Consider the following 13,200-nt stretch of genomic DNA (forward strand, 5'->3'; position numbering starts at 1 on the left):
AATCACCTCTTAAAGGCTCCACCTTTCAAATACCACCTTGGGGATTAAGCTTCAGCATGGGCTTCGGAGGGGACAAGCATTCAAATCATATTGAGAGAAGAATCAGATGGGACCTCAATCTTCTGTTAGGTCCAGCCTCTTTACAATTTACGAAGTTGCCTAATAAGACCTCGTCGTGCTATAGGTGGGGCTGGGGATCAATTAGGAACAGCTTGCATTGTTTAATGGCAATTTGGAACAACAAAAGTAGAACAATGAACTTAGCATAAATATAAAAATTGAGAAAATATTACAGTTGCTTTTGTTTCTGTGCTAAGTGTTTAACTTGTAATAATAAAATGTGCACTTTGTCCTAGACCTTTGGGCATAACGGTGACACGACTTCGACTGTGCTATTTCTCACACATCGGGGGAAACATTCATTCCGTGAGGATTATTCTGATAGTGAGGAGTGTGGGTCCATTCTCCTGTCCTTCTGCTTCTAACAGTGTCAGCTTATCCAGAGGCAGTCAAGAAATGTTATAGTTGAGAAAGGCACGGTGAGATGGACAGACAGATGGGAAAGAGAATCAGAAAGAAAGTTCTGTCCACAAAAGAGAAGTCTGTCCCTGTATGACAACCCCATCCTGCGTCTTGTTAGGAACATGACTATAGGCTTCTTTCAAGATTTTATTGCACATTCATAAATTAGATCACTACTGAAAGAACTACGATTACTTACTGTTTATATAAAATATTAGATAAAGCTATTGGTGTACTTTGGCTGAGAATAACACCCAAGATTTGGGAATATTGTTATGTTATACATATACAATACAGACAGAAACGCTTTTGGCTCTGTGCAGACCAGGTGACTAAGAACTTTTGGAATTAGACAGGAGAGGGCTCAGTTGAGTCTGGAAACTCCGGGGTGGATCCACAAATGTATGTGTGTCCAGCTGTGCTACCTCCGAGTCCAGGAAGCTTGCTTCCAGGTTCGTGGGCTGGACCAGTCCTGGGAGCCTCTGCACCAGATCAAGCGCAGGAGACAGGAGGTGGAATTCCTCAGAAGCAAACCCGAAGCCCTGGCCCTTCCCAAGGCTGTTTTCTAACTTTACGCATGACTTCACCCCAACTTTCATTTGCCTCAAGGATTTTGGCAACTAGATGAGGTCCCAAAGCTGTGGAATGAAGCTAGTAAAATGTATTTACCACAAATCTTTGCCGGGGAAACTCTAAGAGGTAATAAAACTATTTACTCTCTCACGTTCTTTGCTTTATACTGACAAACTCTTCAACACAACATCTCCTCTTCCATTTTGGCCTTTGGGATTTAGTGGATGTCGTCCAAAGCTCTTTAACTTTTCCAGTCATTTGAATTTGTTCTTACTTATAAATGTTACATTGGAGTGCATGGCCTTAGAGCTTATTAGTGTCTGGCCTGCTCATGGCTGATCCGAGAAGGCCAAGCTGAGGGTTACATCTGAAGACACACAGTTCTGTAGAGGGGAGGAGGGGGACACCCTCTTTCACTGCGCTGACCGTAAGCTTGGTGCCGAGCAAGGGGATTTCCTGTACGTGGACTCACTCAAATTTCCCTGACTTTGAAACTACAAACCAAGGACTCTGACAGTCGGAGAAGTGAGTGAGTCGCATTAGTTGGTGAGAAGGTGGGTGGAGGACTGAGAGGCTGGTGTCAACCACTTAGTTCTCTGCTAGAGAACACATTATGCTAATGGCAGAGCAATTCATACTCTCTTGCTCTGTCATGATCAAAATTTCAGAAGGCAGAGGATGCCCAAAGCTGTACATCAGGGTAGACAGGGGCTGGGGAGGGAGTGGAGGTCCCCAGTGAATGAAGCAGGTGGGACGTAACAACAGGGAGAGCTGAGGACAGGGCAGGGGAGAACGCGGTCCCTGTCTGAATGGGGCAGCTGCTCCTCAGCTCCAGCAGACGATGGAATGTCTTTCCAGGTCTTCTGAATTTGCTGAGGAAGTCAGAAATCTGGATTTGTATGTGAAATTCTCTCTTTTAAACATTGTTATTGACCCATTAAACTGCACACACCTGGGCCCCAGACTGGTGACAGACAGGCAGTGTGCACCCCACCACTGGTTTCTGGAGTTCAATTCCACCCAGACTTTGAAAATCAGGAGCGTCTGGGGGCTGGAGTTCTCTGCGGAAAGGCCGCAGATGCAGGACAGCCGTCACCATAGGGCACGTTCACTTGAATCTGGCCTGGGCCCGCTGCTGCTGACACCTGCTTGTCTCTGCTGGCCCTGGACCACCTGTGGCCCCCGAGCTTTTATCTCTGGATTCTGCCTCTTCCTGTGGTGATGGTGGTGGGTGTGTACTGTGAAATGGCCACTTCAGTAATTGTTGCTGTGTCCCCAAATCGGTGAGGGCTGGGCCCACCGTGTGGGCTCTGGTGATGTTATTCAATGACAGGGACAAAGCAAACACTCCACCCCATTCTGCACTCTCATCGCCTGTCTGCCTGCTTGGCCTGGTCTTGTGTAGCCAATTCCCCGTATTAAAGACCCTCTGTTTAAATACTCACATGGTTTTTGTTTTCTTATTAGAGTCTGACAGATTCAATAAACTTTTCATATCACATTTTAAGAATTATATGTTAATTTAAAAATAACATTTTTCCCCAGTTACATTTATTCGGTGTCTTCACATTAATGCTTTTGTCCATAACATAGTCATTTGCTTGTCGACTAACTCAGTTTTTCGCAATACGGCATATTCCTTTCTATTAAAATTCTTTAGAGAAAGAGCTTTCAGAATTAATTTATAAAGTTTCCACTGGTAATTTTAAAGCAAAAGCACCATTTCATAATATTACAACTTGTTTTCATTCATCCTTCTGCTGTTTATTTGGGATTGCTGCAATATGGTCACTTACAGTATTTTTAAAAATTGCCTTTATTGAGGTATAATTCAATTTATACAAAATAAAATGCAAACGTTTTAAGTGCACAGTTTGGTGAGCTTTGACAAATTTATACACTCCTGTAGCCACCAACTTGACCAAGAAACAGAAAATTTTCATTTTCCCTGAAAGTTCCCTCAATCCCTTTTGTGGCCCAGGTAACTACCCGTTTGCTTTCGGCCCCTACAAATTAGCTTTTTCTTTTCTAGAATATCATATAAATGGAATCATATAGTATGTTTTCTCGGTGTCTAGCTTCTTTGTCTCAGCACAATGATTTTGAAATCTAGTCATGCTGTGTTAATTGGTACTTTATTTCTTTTTTCTTGCTTAGTAGCATCCACGATATGGATTAAGTAAAACATGTTTATCTATTTACTTTTGGTAGATATTTGGATTGTTTCCAGTTTGGGGGTTATGAACAAAGCTGTTATGACAATCCATGTATAAGTCTCTGAATGAACATATATATTTTTCTTGAGTAAATACTTAGGAGTAGGATTGTTGGGTCATATGGTGGGTATATGTTTAATTTTATTAAAAAAAGCCAAATTATTTTCTAAAACTAGTTATAACACTTTATATTTTCACCAACAATGTATTAGAGAGTCGGTTGTTTCACATCCTCTGCAGCAATTACTATTATCAGTCCTTTCCCTCTTAGCCTTTCCAGCACCTACACGGTGGTATTTCATTAGGGCTTTGATTTGCATTTCCCTCATGACTAATGATGTTAAATGTCTTTGCACTGTGCATTGGCTATTGCATGTCTTCCTTGAAAGTGTCTGTTTAAATCTTTTGCCCATTAAATAAGTTGGGTGGTTTGTCGTATTATTAATAAATTGTAATATATATTCATATGTATAGTCAAATAGATATATTGAATATTATTTTGATTATCTGACTTGCCTTTGTATTTTCTTACAGATATCTTTCATAAAGCACAAGTTTTAAATTTTGATAAAGTACAATTTATCAATATTTCCTTTGATGATTTGTGCTTTTTCTTAAGACAGCTTTGTCCCTCAAATTTGAAGCTTTTCTCCTATGTTTTCTTCTAGGACTTTCATAGTTTTAGCTTTTAGTTTAGATCTACACCCATTTCAAATTCATTTACACAAAAATACATAGACTTACACAAACCTTTTATGGTAAGAGTTGAGATTCTTTTTTTCCTCTTCCAAAGGGATATCTAGTCATTCCAGCCTCTAGTATTGCTTTTTAAGGCTTGTTTATAATGACCTTCAATCCTTGCAATTGGGAGGTCATATAATTGCCTCCTGTGGAAGAGAAAAATGCATTGCGTTCACCAGATCCTCTTCTTACGCCTCTTTCCTGAGCACATGGAAAACAAGACCATACTCACTGACCCCTCACAGTCAGGCAGTTCTGGCCAACTACATTTAAGTTGGAAACACAAGTGTCACTTTTAGTCTGAGGCAGTGAGAAGCCCCTTCATAACCCTGCGACTCTCTCTCCCCCTGATTGGCAACTAAGAAAGCCTCATGTTGGAGGTGAGGCCACAAGATTAAAGCTAAATCACCACTCGGAGGACAACTTCCTGGAGGGTCACCCAGGCCCACAGTATTTGTTACTGCAGCATGGCCTACCTTATACTGACTAATACACTTCCTTCTCTCCTGTTTTTAAGAAGTAAGTTCCATGAGGTAACCTCTTTAGGCAGCTAAACTACCATTGGTTGAAATTGTTTAGGCTAATATGGCTTTTTCACCAATAAGGTCTGTGAAGGAGTATGCCCATAATGTGAGAGTTTGTAAGGACTAGAACAAAAAAGACTAGTAAGAGTCATCTCTCCTGTTAAAGGAACAATTTAGAGGGAAAAGTCTTCCCTTGTATTTGGGCATATACCATTTGGTATACAATAGTAAGATTATAAATCTTGATGCTTTAGGATATGATGATGTAGCTAGAGGATGAAAATATTCTGGTGTGGTGCCTAAAACTAGGGCCTAAGATATGGCCTGTAGAAGATGCTGGTTAATATTTCCTTTCTTTTCATAGATCACATTTCTGGCAATAGAAGGTATTCATGAGAGACTCAGGCCTCAGGTATTTTCTGGATTCCAAGGAAGAAATTTAATACAAAACCGTAGAGTTCAGATCTCTTTTTTTCCTTTTCTTCTAGTTTCCTAAAACACAGCAATGGTGGTTCATCCTGGTTTAATCTGGGAGAGGCAGCATGAGTGGACTGAGTCCTGGATGGGAAGTTGGAGTCATGGGCTCTGGTCTAGCAGAGTGGTCCAGGGCAAACTGCTTACTCCTCTTTGGAACTTGGTTTCCCCAACTGTAAATAAAAGACTGAGTCTATATTAGTGATTCCCAGATGGAGCTTACAAGGGAGTACTCATATTATTTATAACACTTCAAAAAGCCTAACAGAAACACTGTCTGTTTCCTAATGAGGGTGCACAGGTTTAGCATTTTGACTGTAAATTTTGAACTCAGCTGAGCAGCATTAGTTATTTTCTGCTTAGTTAAAACTGGGTTTGAAAATTATATGTCTTTAATACCAACCGTTGCTAGCATTTATTAAGTGCTTGCAATGTGCTGACTAGTGGTCTAAATATTAGACCCAGGGGAAATCTTTTAAATTCCCCTGAGCAGACGTTGCTTTGGCCACCTTTGCTGTCCTTTGGTTGTTAATTTCTAGCTTCATTGTGTCATGGTCAGCTGTTAGACTTGGCTTTCAAATGCCCCCATATAGTGTAAGTGCAGCAGAGCATACACAAAAGTCAACACACACAACCCTGCCTACACCCCTACAACTTGATTTTAGCCCTGGAAGACTTGTCTCAAATTTTTGATCTTTAGAACCATAAGATGATAGATTTATGATGTTTTAAGCCACTAAGTACATGGTAACTTGTTAAAGCAGCAATAGGCTACTTTATTAACAGTATTAACTGTCAGGATATCTGGGGTGTGCTGCAGTGACAGCAGTCCTCAGCTCTCATTGACTCCACACAGCAAAGGTTTATTTCTTATTTACAATACAATCCAGCAAGGCCAGCAGGGGCTCTGTCCATTACTGTTGGCTGGCTACCCAGGCTGGCAGAGGCTCTGTCAGGACACGTGCTTCCACAACCACCTCATCTTTGTGTGGACAATTGCACACTGGTTCACTCCTGGAAAGGACACAGAATGCTTTGGCTCACACTTCATGTGGTCAAAACAAATCACACTACCATGCACACTGCATTTGGAGAGGTAACGTGTAATCCCGTATGTGGAGAAGAGGGGAACCGGAAGTCCAGGGCCAGCCCTGGTGACTCCCCCAACCAGTGGAAAGAGTCAGGGTCTCTGTTCTCATGAAGTCTGTGTTCTATGGAAGGTGGAGATGGAAAATCAACATCAACAACCAAAATCTAGTAAGTGACAAACGGGGTCAACTTCAGACCTTGCTAAATGCTTGGAGAGAATAAGACAGGGTGAAATGACAAAGAGAGACATGTGGCTACAGCTGATTGGTGGTCTCTGAGGGAAGGATGCTGAGGAAATGGCATCTGAATTGTGAGACACTGAACCACGTGATGATCTTGAGACAGCAGCATCCAGAGGGATCCCAAATAACTATTTTCAATTTCACTTAAGAAAAACAAAAGTCTTGGGGAAGGATATTTCCTTTTAGTCTCTTTCTATGAGGCTGAACAAGTGTGAATAGCTGGATGGAGATTGACGGTGCACAATGGCTCCCTTAGACTGAGGAAGAGCCCTTTACAAAGTGTCAGTAAACCAGGATCCTGCATGAAATGGAACGCCCTTCCCACCACTGGGGACTGGAACCATGCGAATTGCGCAGGTTTCCAAAAGATGAGTTAACACTTCCCTGGAAGTGACAGGCAGGACAGCCAGTGAGACAGCAGGAGCAGCACTCTGAAGGCAGTGGCGGAGCAAAGGTGGTTGCTGCAGGCTTGATCTGGACTCTTCGGCTTCAAGACTCGTTTAAAACACCCCAGGTTTGGGTGAGGGCAAGTGCTGGGCAGTGTGGGAAGAGTCCACTGAACCTCTGTGGTAAAGCAGCTGGCAGGAGAAGTTGTCAAAACATTCCGAGCAGAAGCACAGGGTCAGGAGCTTCTGTCCTGGACACAATTAGAAAAATGATCAGCTTTGGATCTTGTTGTGTGGAGTTGGAACCTCCCGAGGGGGCTCCAAAACCTGGGGAAGGGAGGGATTGAGGCAAACTCTGTCTGGAGTGGAGGAAGAACAGCCCAGGGTCACCTTAGTTCATTCACTAAGACCCTGCAGCAGAAGGAGGGCCTGGAGCAGGGACACGAAGCCTGTCAACACTGCCCCAGAAAACCTAGCTTCTCCTCTGCCTATGTGGCCTGTGTCCCACTCCTGCCTCCCCCTCGGGTGCCTTCCTCCCACTGGGGGACTCTGGACAGCTGGAGAGCTGCCCCGCCCCTTCTCTGTCAATAGCACGTAGCAGAGGGACACTGTCTTTGAAAACCTAGACACTCTCGTCTTGACCCTTACCGACAGGTGAGAGGACTCATTCCGGATTAGCGGGAGAGTACGAGATTCGGAATGAGGGAAACTAGGTTTGGATCTTGGCTTTCCTTAGGCTGAATTCCTTGATAGAATTCCAGTAAACCAGGATTTTGTATGCAGTGCGGTGTGCTTCCCACCGTCATATACCCTTACCTAGAGTAATTTTCTGGTTGACCTGGCAAATTCCTTCCCAACTGCCCGTGGCCTCGAGCCACTGTTCCCGCCTCTGTGCCCCTTTCCTGGACTTGTTTCCAAACCCTCCTTTCTGACCCACCTGCTACCTGATGATTGACACTGGTGATATCCATCCTCTTAGGAGACACTCTGTCCACTGTCACAGGGCAAAGTTTGCCCTGTGCCTTCAATAACACAGCCTTGCTAGGTAACAACTCCATAAGACTAAATGCTGAGCAAGAGACACACAGTTTTGAGATAGTAGATGAGAAATAGGCTAGAGGTGATTTAAAATCCAATCTCAAGTTCTAGGCAGTTGCCAGGGGTCCATGTGCTGGGTGGCGTGTGGGTGTTTGGCAAGTAGCATCAGGTGCTGTCCTTGTAGCAGGGGCCTCTGTGTCCTGCTCACATCCTCTTGTCCTCTTGGCCCATCTCGGATTTTGTCTGCAGGTTCAGTGGACAGTTCTGGGTAAGCTTGACAATGTACCACCTCAAACACGTGCCCGGGCCTTCTCTGATGTCATGACAACCCACTCAAGTGGCATGATGACACAGCTGGGCAGCAAGGGGAGCTCAGTGCTCCCAGGAGGAGCCCTCAGAGGAGGAGGAAGCCAGGGAACAAATGCTCCTGCTGCCCTTTGCTCAGGTGGGCAATTCCGCCCTTTCGGCAGGTGGGTCAGGAGGTTTTGGCAGAATCCATGCCCGGTTGCTCCCATTATGACCTTCATGGCACATTCTTATAGAGGCTTTTCTTCCTTCCTGTCTCAGTCCTCCCTCTCCCGTTCTTGCTCCCTGGGGATCACCTCCTGTGGAAGGCGGAACAATCCCTGGACCCTGTGAATATGTTATCTTACATGGCAAAAGAGAGTTTGCAGATGTGATTAAGGTGAGGATCTGGATCATTCAGGTTAGTCCTGTGTAATCACAAGAGTCATTATGATGGGGGGTAGGAGGGTCAGAGAGAGGTTGGAGTGATGCAGCCATGAGCCGAGGCATGCAGGCAGCCTCAGAGGCTGGCATAGGTGGGGACAGCTTCTTCCCTAGATCCTCCCAAAGGAGCGCAGCACTACCAGCGCCCTGATTTTAGCCCAGTGTATGAGTTTTAAATGGCTGCTCTAACAAAATGCCACAAACTGGGTGGCTTACAACAGAAACTTACTGTCTCACAGTTCTGGAGGCTGGAAGTCGGAAATCGAGGTGTCGGCAGGGCCGCGCTCTCTCTGATGGCCCTAGGGAAGGGTCTTCCTTGCCTCTTCTAGACTGTGCTTGCTGGCAATCCTCGGCATTCTGTGGCTTGCGGTACGTGGTGCCAGTCGTGTGGCTCTTTCTGTGTGTGCTCACATCGTCTTCCCTCTGTGCACGCCTGTCTGTGTCGCGATTTCCACCTTTTGTAAGGACACAAGTCTGGTTGTATTAAGCCCCACCTAATGACCCCATTTCAACTTGAATACATCTATACTCACCCTGTTGCCAAGTAAAGTCACACTTTAAGTACTGCGAGTTAGAACTTCAACATATCTTTCTGGGGGGACACAATTCAACCCGTACACCCTGTAAGACTCACTTCAGAATTCTGGCCTCCTGAGCTACAAGATAATAAATTTGTGTTGTTGTAAGACACTAAGTTTGTGTCATACCTCCCAAATATACCTCCCAAATAAACTGCTTGCACCTGAGTCCTTGTTGCTAACTCTGCTTCAGGCATCCCTGTACACGGGGGTTGGGAGTCTGGAAGCTACATTTTTCACAGTCCCATGCCACCAACGTTCTGGAAGCAAACTGAGCTGTGCATCTGAGATGCATTTGTGTGGGACTAGAGATGGGGAGGCAGTGAAGGGCTCCCCAGCCCTGGGCTTCTGCAGCAGGCTGTGGGCTCCCCTGGCATTTGCCTGTCTCAGGGCCAGAGAGTCAATGTTCAGCAGCAGTTTCTTCTGTTCCCGAATGCAGGCACAATAGACATCTGACTCTGGCAGCCCTCCTGATTTTCACTTCTCCAGTCCTTGCAACAGTGTTTTTTAAATAAACAACTTTATCGAGGTGTAATTTACACACGTAAAGTTTATTCATTTTCAATTTGGGGTTTTTTTTTTTTCAGGGTGTGAGAATGGAGGTATTTTAATCAATTAACCAAGCAGGAGGGAGAAGGTTGGAAAGATTTTAGGGTTAAGAAATAAACCATCCTGGGCCAGCCCTGTGGTGCACTCGGGAGAGTGTGGCGCTGGGAGCGCAGTGATGCTCCCGTGGCGGGTTCGGATCCTATATAGGAATGGCCGGTGCACTCACTGGCTGAGCGCGGTGCGGGTGACACCACACCAAGGTTTGCGATCCCCTTACCAGTCACGAAAAAGAAAAAAAAAAAAAAAAAGAAATAAACCATCCTTTGAGCCTGATTATAACACCCCTCTGCATGTTTTAAAAATCTGAAGGAAATTTTATTTCTCTTCCCACTGGGGTCTGACCCACCCTCTTGGTGGGGCCTGGAGAACTTCCTTTAACAATCCACCTTTAAAAGCACCCTGAGCTAGAATTTCAATGGTGACACCCCAAGAGGTGGGCAGTGCTGGGCCAATCAGCTGGGTATTTGAGGCTGGGAGATCAGGGATCCTCACTGGAACATCTTTCTCGAGCAAGTGGGCAAACCTGATGTACAACCCAGCCCGGGGGTCCCTGACTCCCACGGATTCTCAGGCCTGCCAGGGAGAGCACACTCTCGCAATTTCCGCCTGTTGTCCTGGAGTCGATGGGAAGGGAAGGGGCTGGTCACTTCCTCCGTGCCTGGGCCTGGTTACTCTGTCCCTTCTGGTGCTGCTGCTCAACGTGGGCCAGGATGTCTCGGATCCTTCTCTGAGCCATCTGGCTGGCATAGAAGTGCCCGATGATCTTAACGATGACCTGGTCGTTCTCATCAGGGGTCTGGTCTCTGTTACTATCACTTCAGCTGCTGTCAAATTCTGCAACTCGTTCACCGTGTTGCTGCCTTTGCCAGGGACTCGGCCAGCTGCCAATGCTGGCACCGTATATGAGTCTCCAGCTTTACATCCTCCTCGGGATCAAAGAAGTTCTCGTGGTTGAGTTTGCATTGATTCTTCCCTGAGCCTTGAACTGGGTCTCTGGGGGTCCAGTGACGACTGCCATACGAACTCTGGAGTCAGGTGTCTCAGGTGGACTGCGACAGCTGCCAGACGGGCTGCCCCTTCCTGCCTGGGCGGTGGACACCTGCCCCATCCCCTGCTCTGGAGCCTGCATGAAGGAGCTCCAGGGAGCAGCCCCAGGAGCGCTGCTGGGAGGCGGGAGAGAGACCCGCGGCCGCCAGGTCCAGGCCGGGGTCAGGTGAGGCCGCAGGCTCCGGCGGCCACGTCGTTCTCGGGAAAGCCTCCCGCACTTTCTTCCTCATCTCCTGCTCGGCCCCAAGCCGTTCTCAGTGGCCCTTTCACGGTGACGGTCCTCTCGGGGCTGTGCAGGGTGAGCTCCTGCAAGGAGATGGTGACTCTCGTCTCTGTGTCCTGCTCAGCCGGGCTCAGGTCATGTCCTTCCTTGCCAGGGAGACGCCCCACGAAGTTACTATGGCCGGGGTCTTCAGGGGGCCTCGTCGCCCGTGTGGGTGTCCTTTGCCTCCTTATGCATAATCTCCAAGATCATCTTCCAGGCGCAGGAGCAGCCCTCGGGGGTCGGGCAGGGCCGGCGGCCTTGTCCGTCCTGTGCGCGTCTGTCTGTCTTTCTGCCCGGTCTGCACCCCGCTGCGGCAGGTGACGGTCCCCACGGCCGCCTCGCTGTCGGCGTCCCCCTGCCCACAGCTCCCTGCTGTGCCCCACGGGCCGGCGGGCCGAGCTGGGATATTCCGGATCCTTTGTTTTTTGGGGCCGAGCGTTCGATCTCTAGGCGTCTTCCCTGCAGTCCTACTTTCCCAGAGAAAGCGTTGGTGGCCTTCCGGCCCAGGGCGTCGGGACTGTCCCCAGGGGCGTGGCCGGATGTGACCGGGCGCTGGGGCTGCAGGAGCTCTCGTGCCCCGGAAGCACTTTCTCCGAGCCCTGGGATGCTGAGGAGGAGCTTGTTCACAGGGCGTCTGGGGCAGGACACCGGGGCAAGGCCGACCAGGCCGGCGGGGCAGGAGCCGCAAACGTTCTCTGCGCCCCGCCCCGGGGCTGTCCTGAGCTGGGTGGTGTGGGGGGTGGCCTGAGGGGCAGAGGGCGTGGGAGAGCCCGGGAGAGGGGCCGCCTGCACGCGGGGAGGTGGATGACGTGGCGTCACTCCTTCCCTTCCTCTGGAACCCCTAAACCCCTCCGAGGGCTGGTGTGTCACATTCCTCCTTGGCCACCTGGGTGCCCTCAGTGTGGCTTTTGACAGACATACGCTGTCAGGGGGAGACCATCACAGTCACGTTCCCTGTGCCCCTTGGCAAATCAATCTAACACCCAGTCCTTGCCCTGGATGACCACTGATCCACCTCCTGTCACTGTAGCTTCAACAGTTTGAAAACACCCAACTTCTGGTACCAAATCCCTTTCTGCTGGAACGAGTGGTTTGTGTTTCCCTGACTGGACCCTGCCTGGTACAGGGAGGCTTTGCTGTGGGAACTGACTCCTGTACATTATCACGGCTGTATTCATGCCCCAAACACCAGCAACGTTCAGACAATTACAGGGAAACTGCTGGAGACACAAGACAGTGTGCCCTTGGTTCTGGGGCCAGGAGCTTCCATTTTTGAATTTCCAAAACTTCCTTCCAGAATCTAAGGCTGCCATGAGGTCAGGGGTGCTACCCCTGTCAGGGTGGGCAGGGGTTATACCATGTGATTTAACTCGGGGGGTCAGGACCTTTGGCTCTAGGTGATGTCATCTCTGTTTTATCGTCTTAGTCTCTGGCTGGCTGTGGGTGGGAGGTCACAAGACGTGAGAGGGGAAATAATGGGATGCTTAGATTAAGAAAAATAAAGCATGTGAAATACTAACATAGAAAGCAGGTAAGAGTAAAGCTGCTTTGCTTGAATTCAGGGAATGAGTGTTTTTCAGACTTTGTGTTGCTGTGTGGAAAACAGAACTGGTACAAATGCTAGGTAGCATTTCCTTACTCTGAGGACTTGGCCAAATCACTATACCTCACTGAACCTCCGTTTCCTCTTTTATAATTGGGCATAATTATATCTCCTTTGTCTGGAAAATCATGAGTTTTGGACATAACCCATGTAAAGCTCTTAGCATGATCCTTGAAACATAGTGGGAGACTGCTTAAAAAATGATAGCTCATTTATTTATCATCTATTATTTTATCATTTACTTTTAGCTACTATTAATAATATTATTACTCATCATTGTATTTTATTATTTATTATCATTACTTATTATATTTATTACCATATGATAGGTCTGCTTAGCCCCTAGGCCATCAGGAATAAGCCTAATTTAGTAAATGGGGACAACAGAATCTCAGGGAGTCTAGCAGTTAACAATGCCCCCGATAAGGCTGCATAACAAACCATTCAAAGACTTAATGCAGCAATCACTTCTTCTCCACAGATCTGCAGTCAGTTGACACTGGCTGAGCTGTGCTTCCAGGGTCTCTCTTCCTTCTTATGGCACAGCAGGTTGACTCTCTGGGA

The 13,200-nt window shown here is 47.1% G+C and overlaps 1 pseudogene; it reads right to left on the bottom strand.

Moving 5' to 3' along the window:
* Positions 1-10,364: 10,364 nt before the first annotated feature.
* Positions 10,365-11,777, bottom strand: LOC103609611 (annotated as a pseudogene).
* Positions 11,778-13,200: the final 1,423 nt, after the last annotated feature.

The sequence above is a fragment of the Galeopterus variegatus genome, unplaced genomic scaffold (assembly GCF_000696425.1).
Source record: "Galeopterus variegatus unplaced genomic scaffold, G_variegatus-3.0.2 Scaffold9858, whole genome shotgun sequence".
Lineage (NCBI taxonomy): Eukaryota > Metazoa > Chordata > Mammalia > Dermoptera > Cynocephalidae > Galeopterus > Galeopterus variegatus.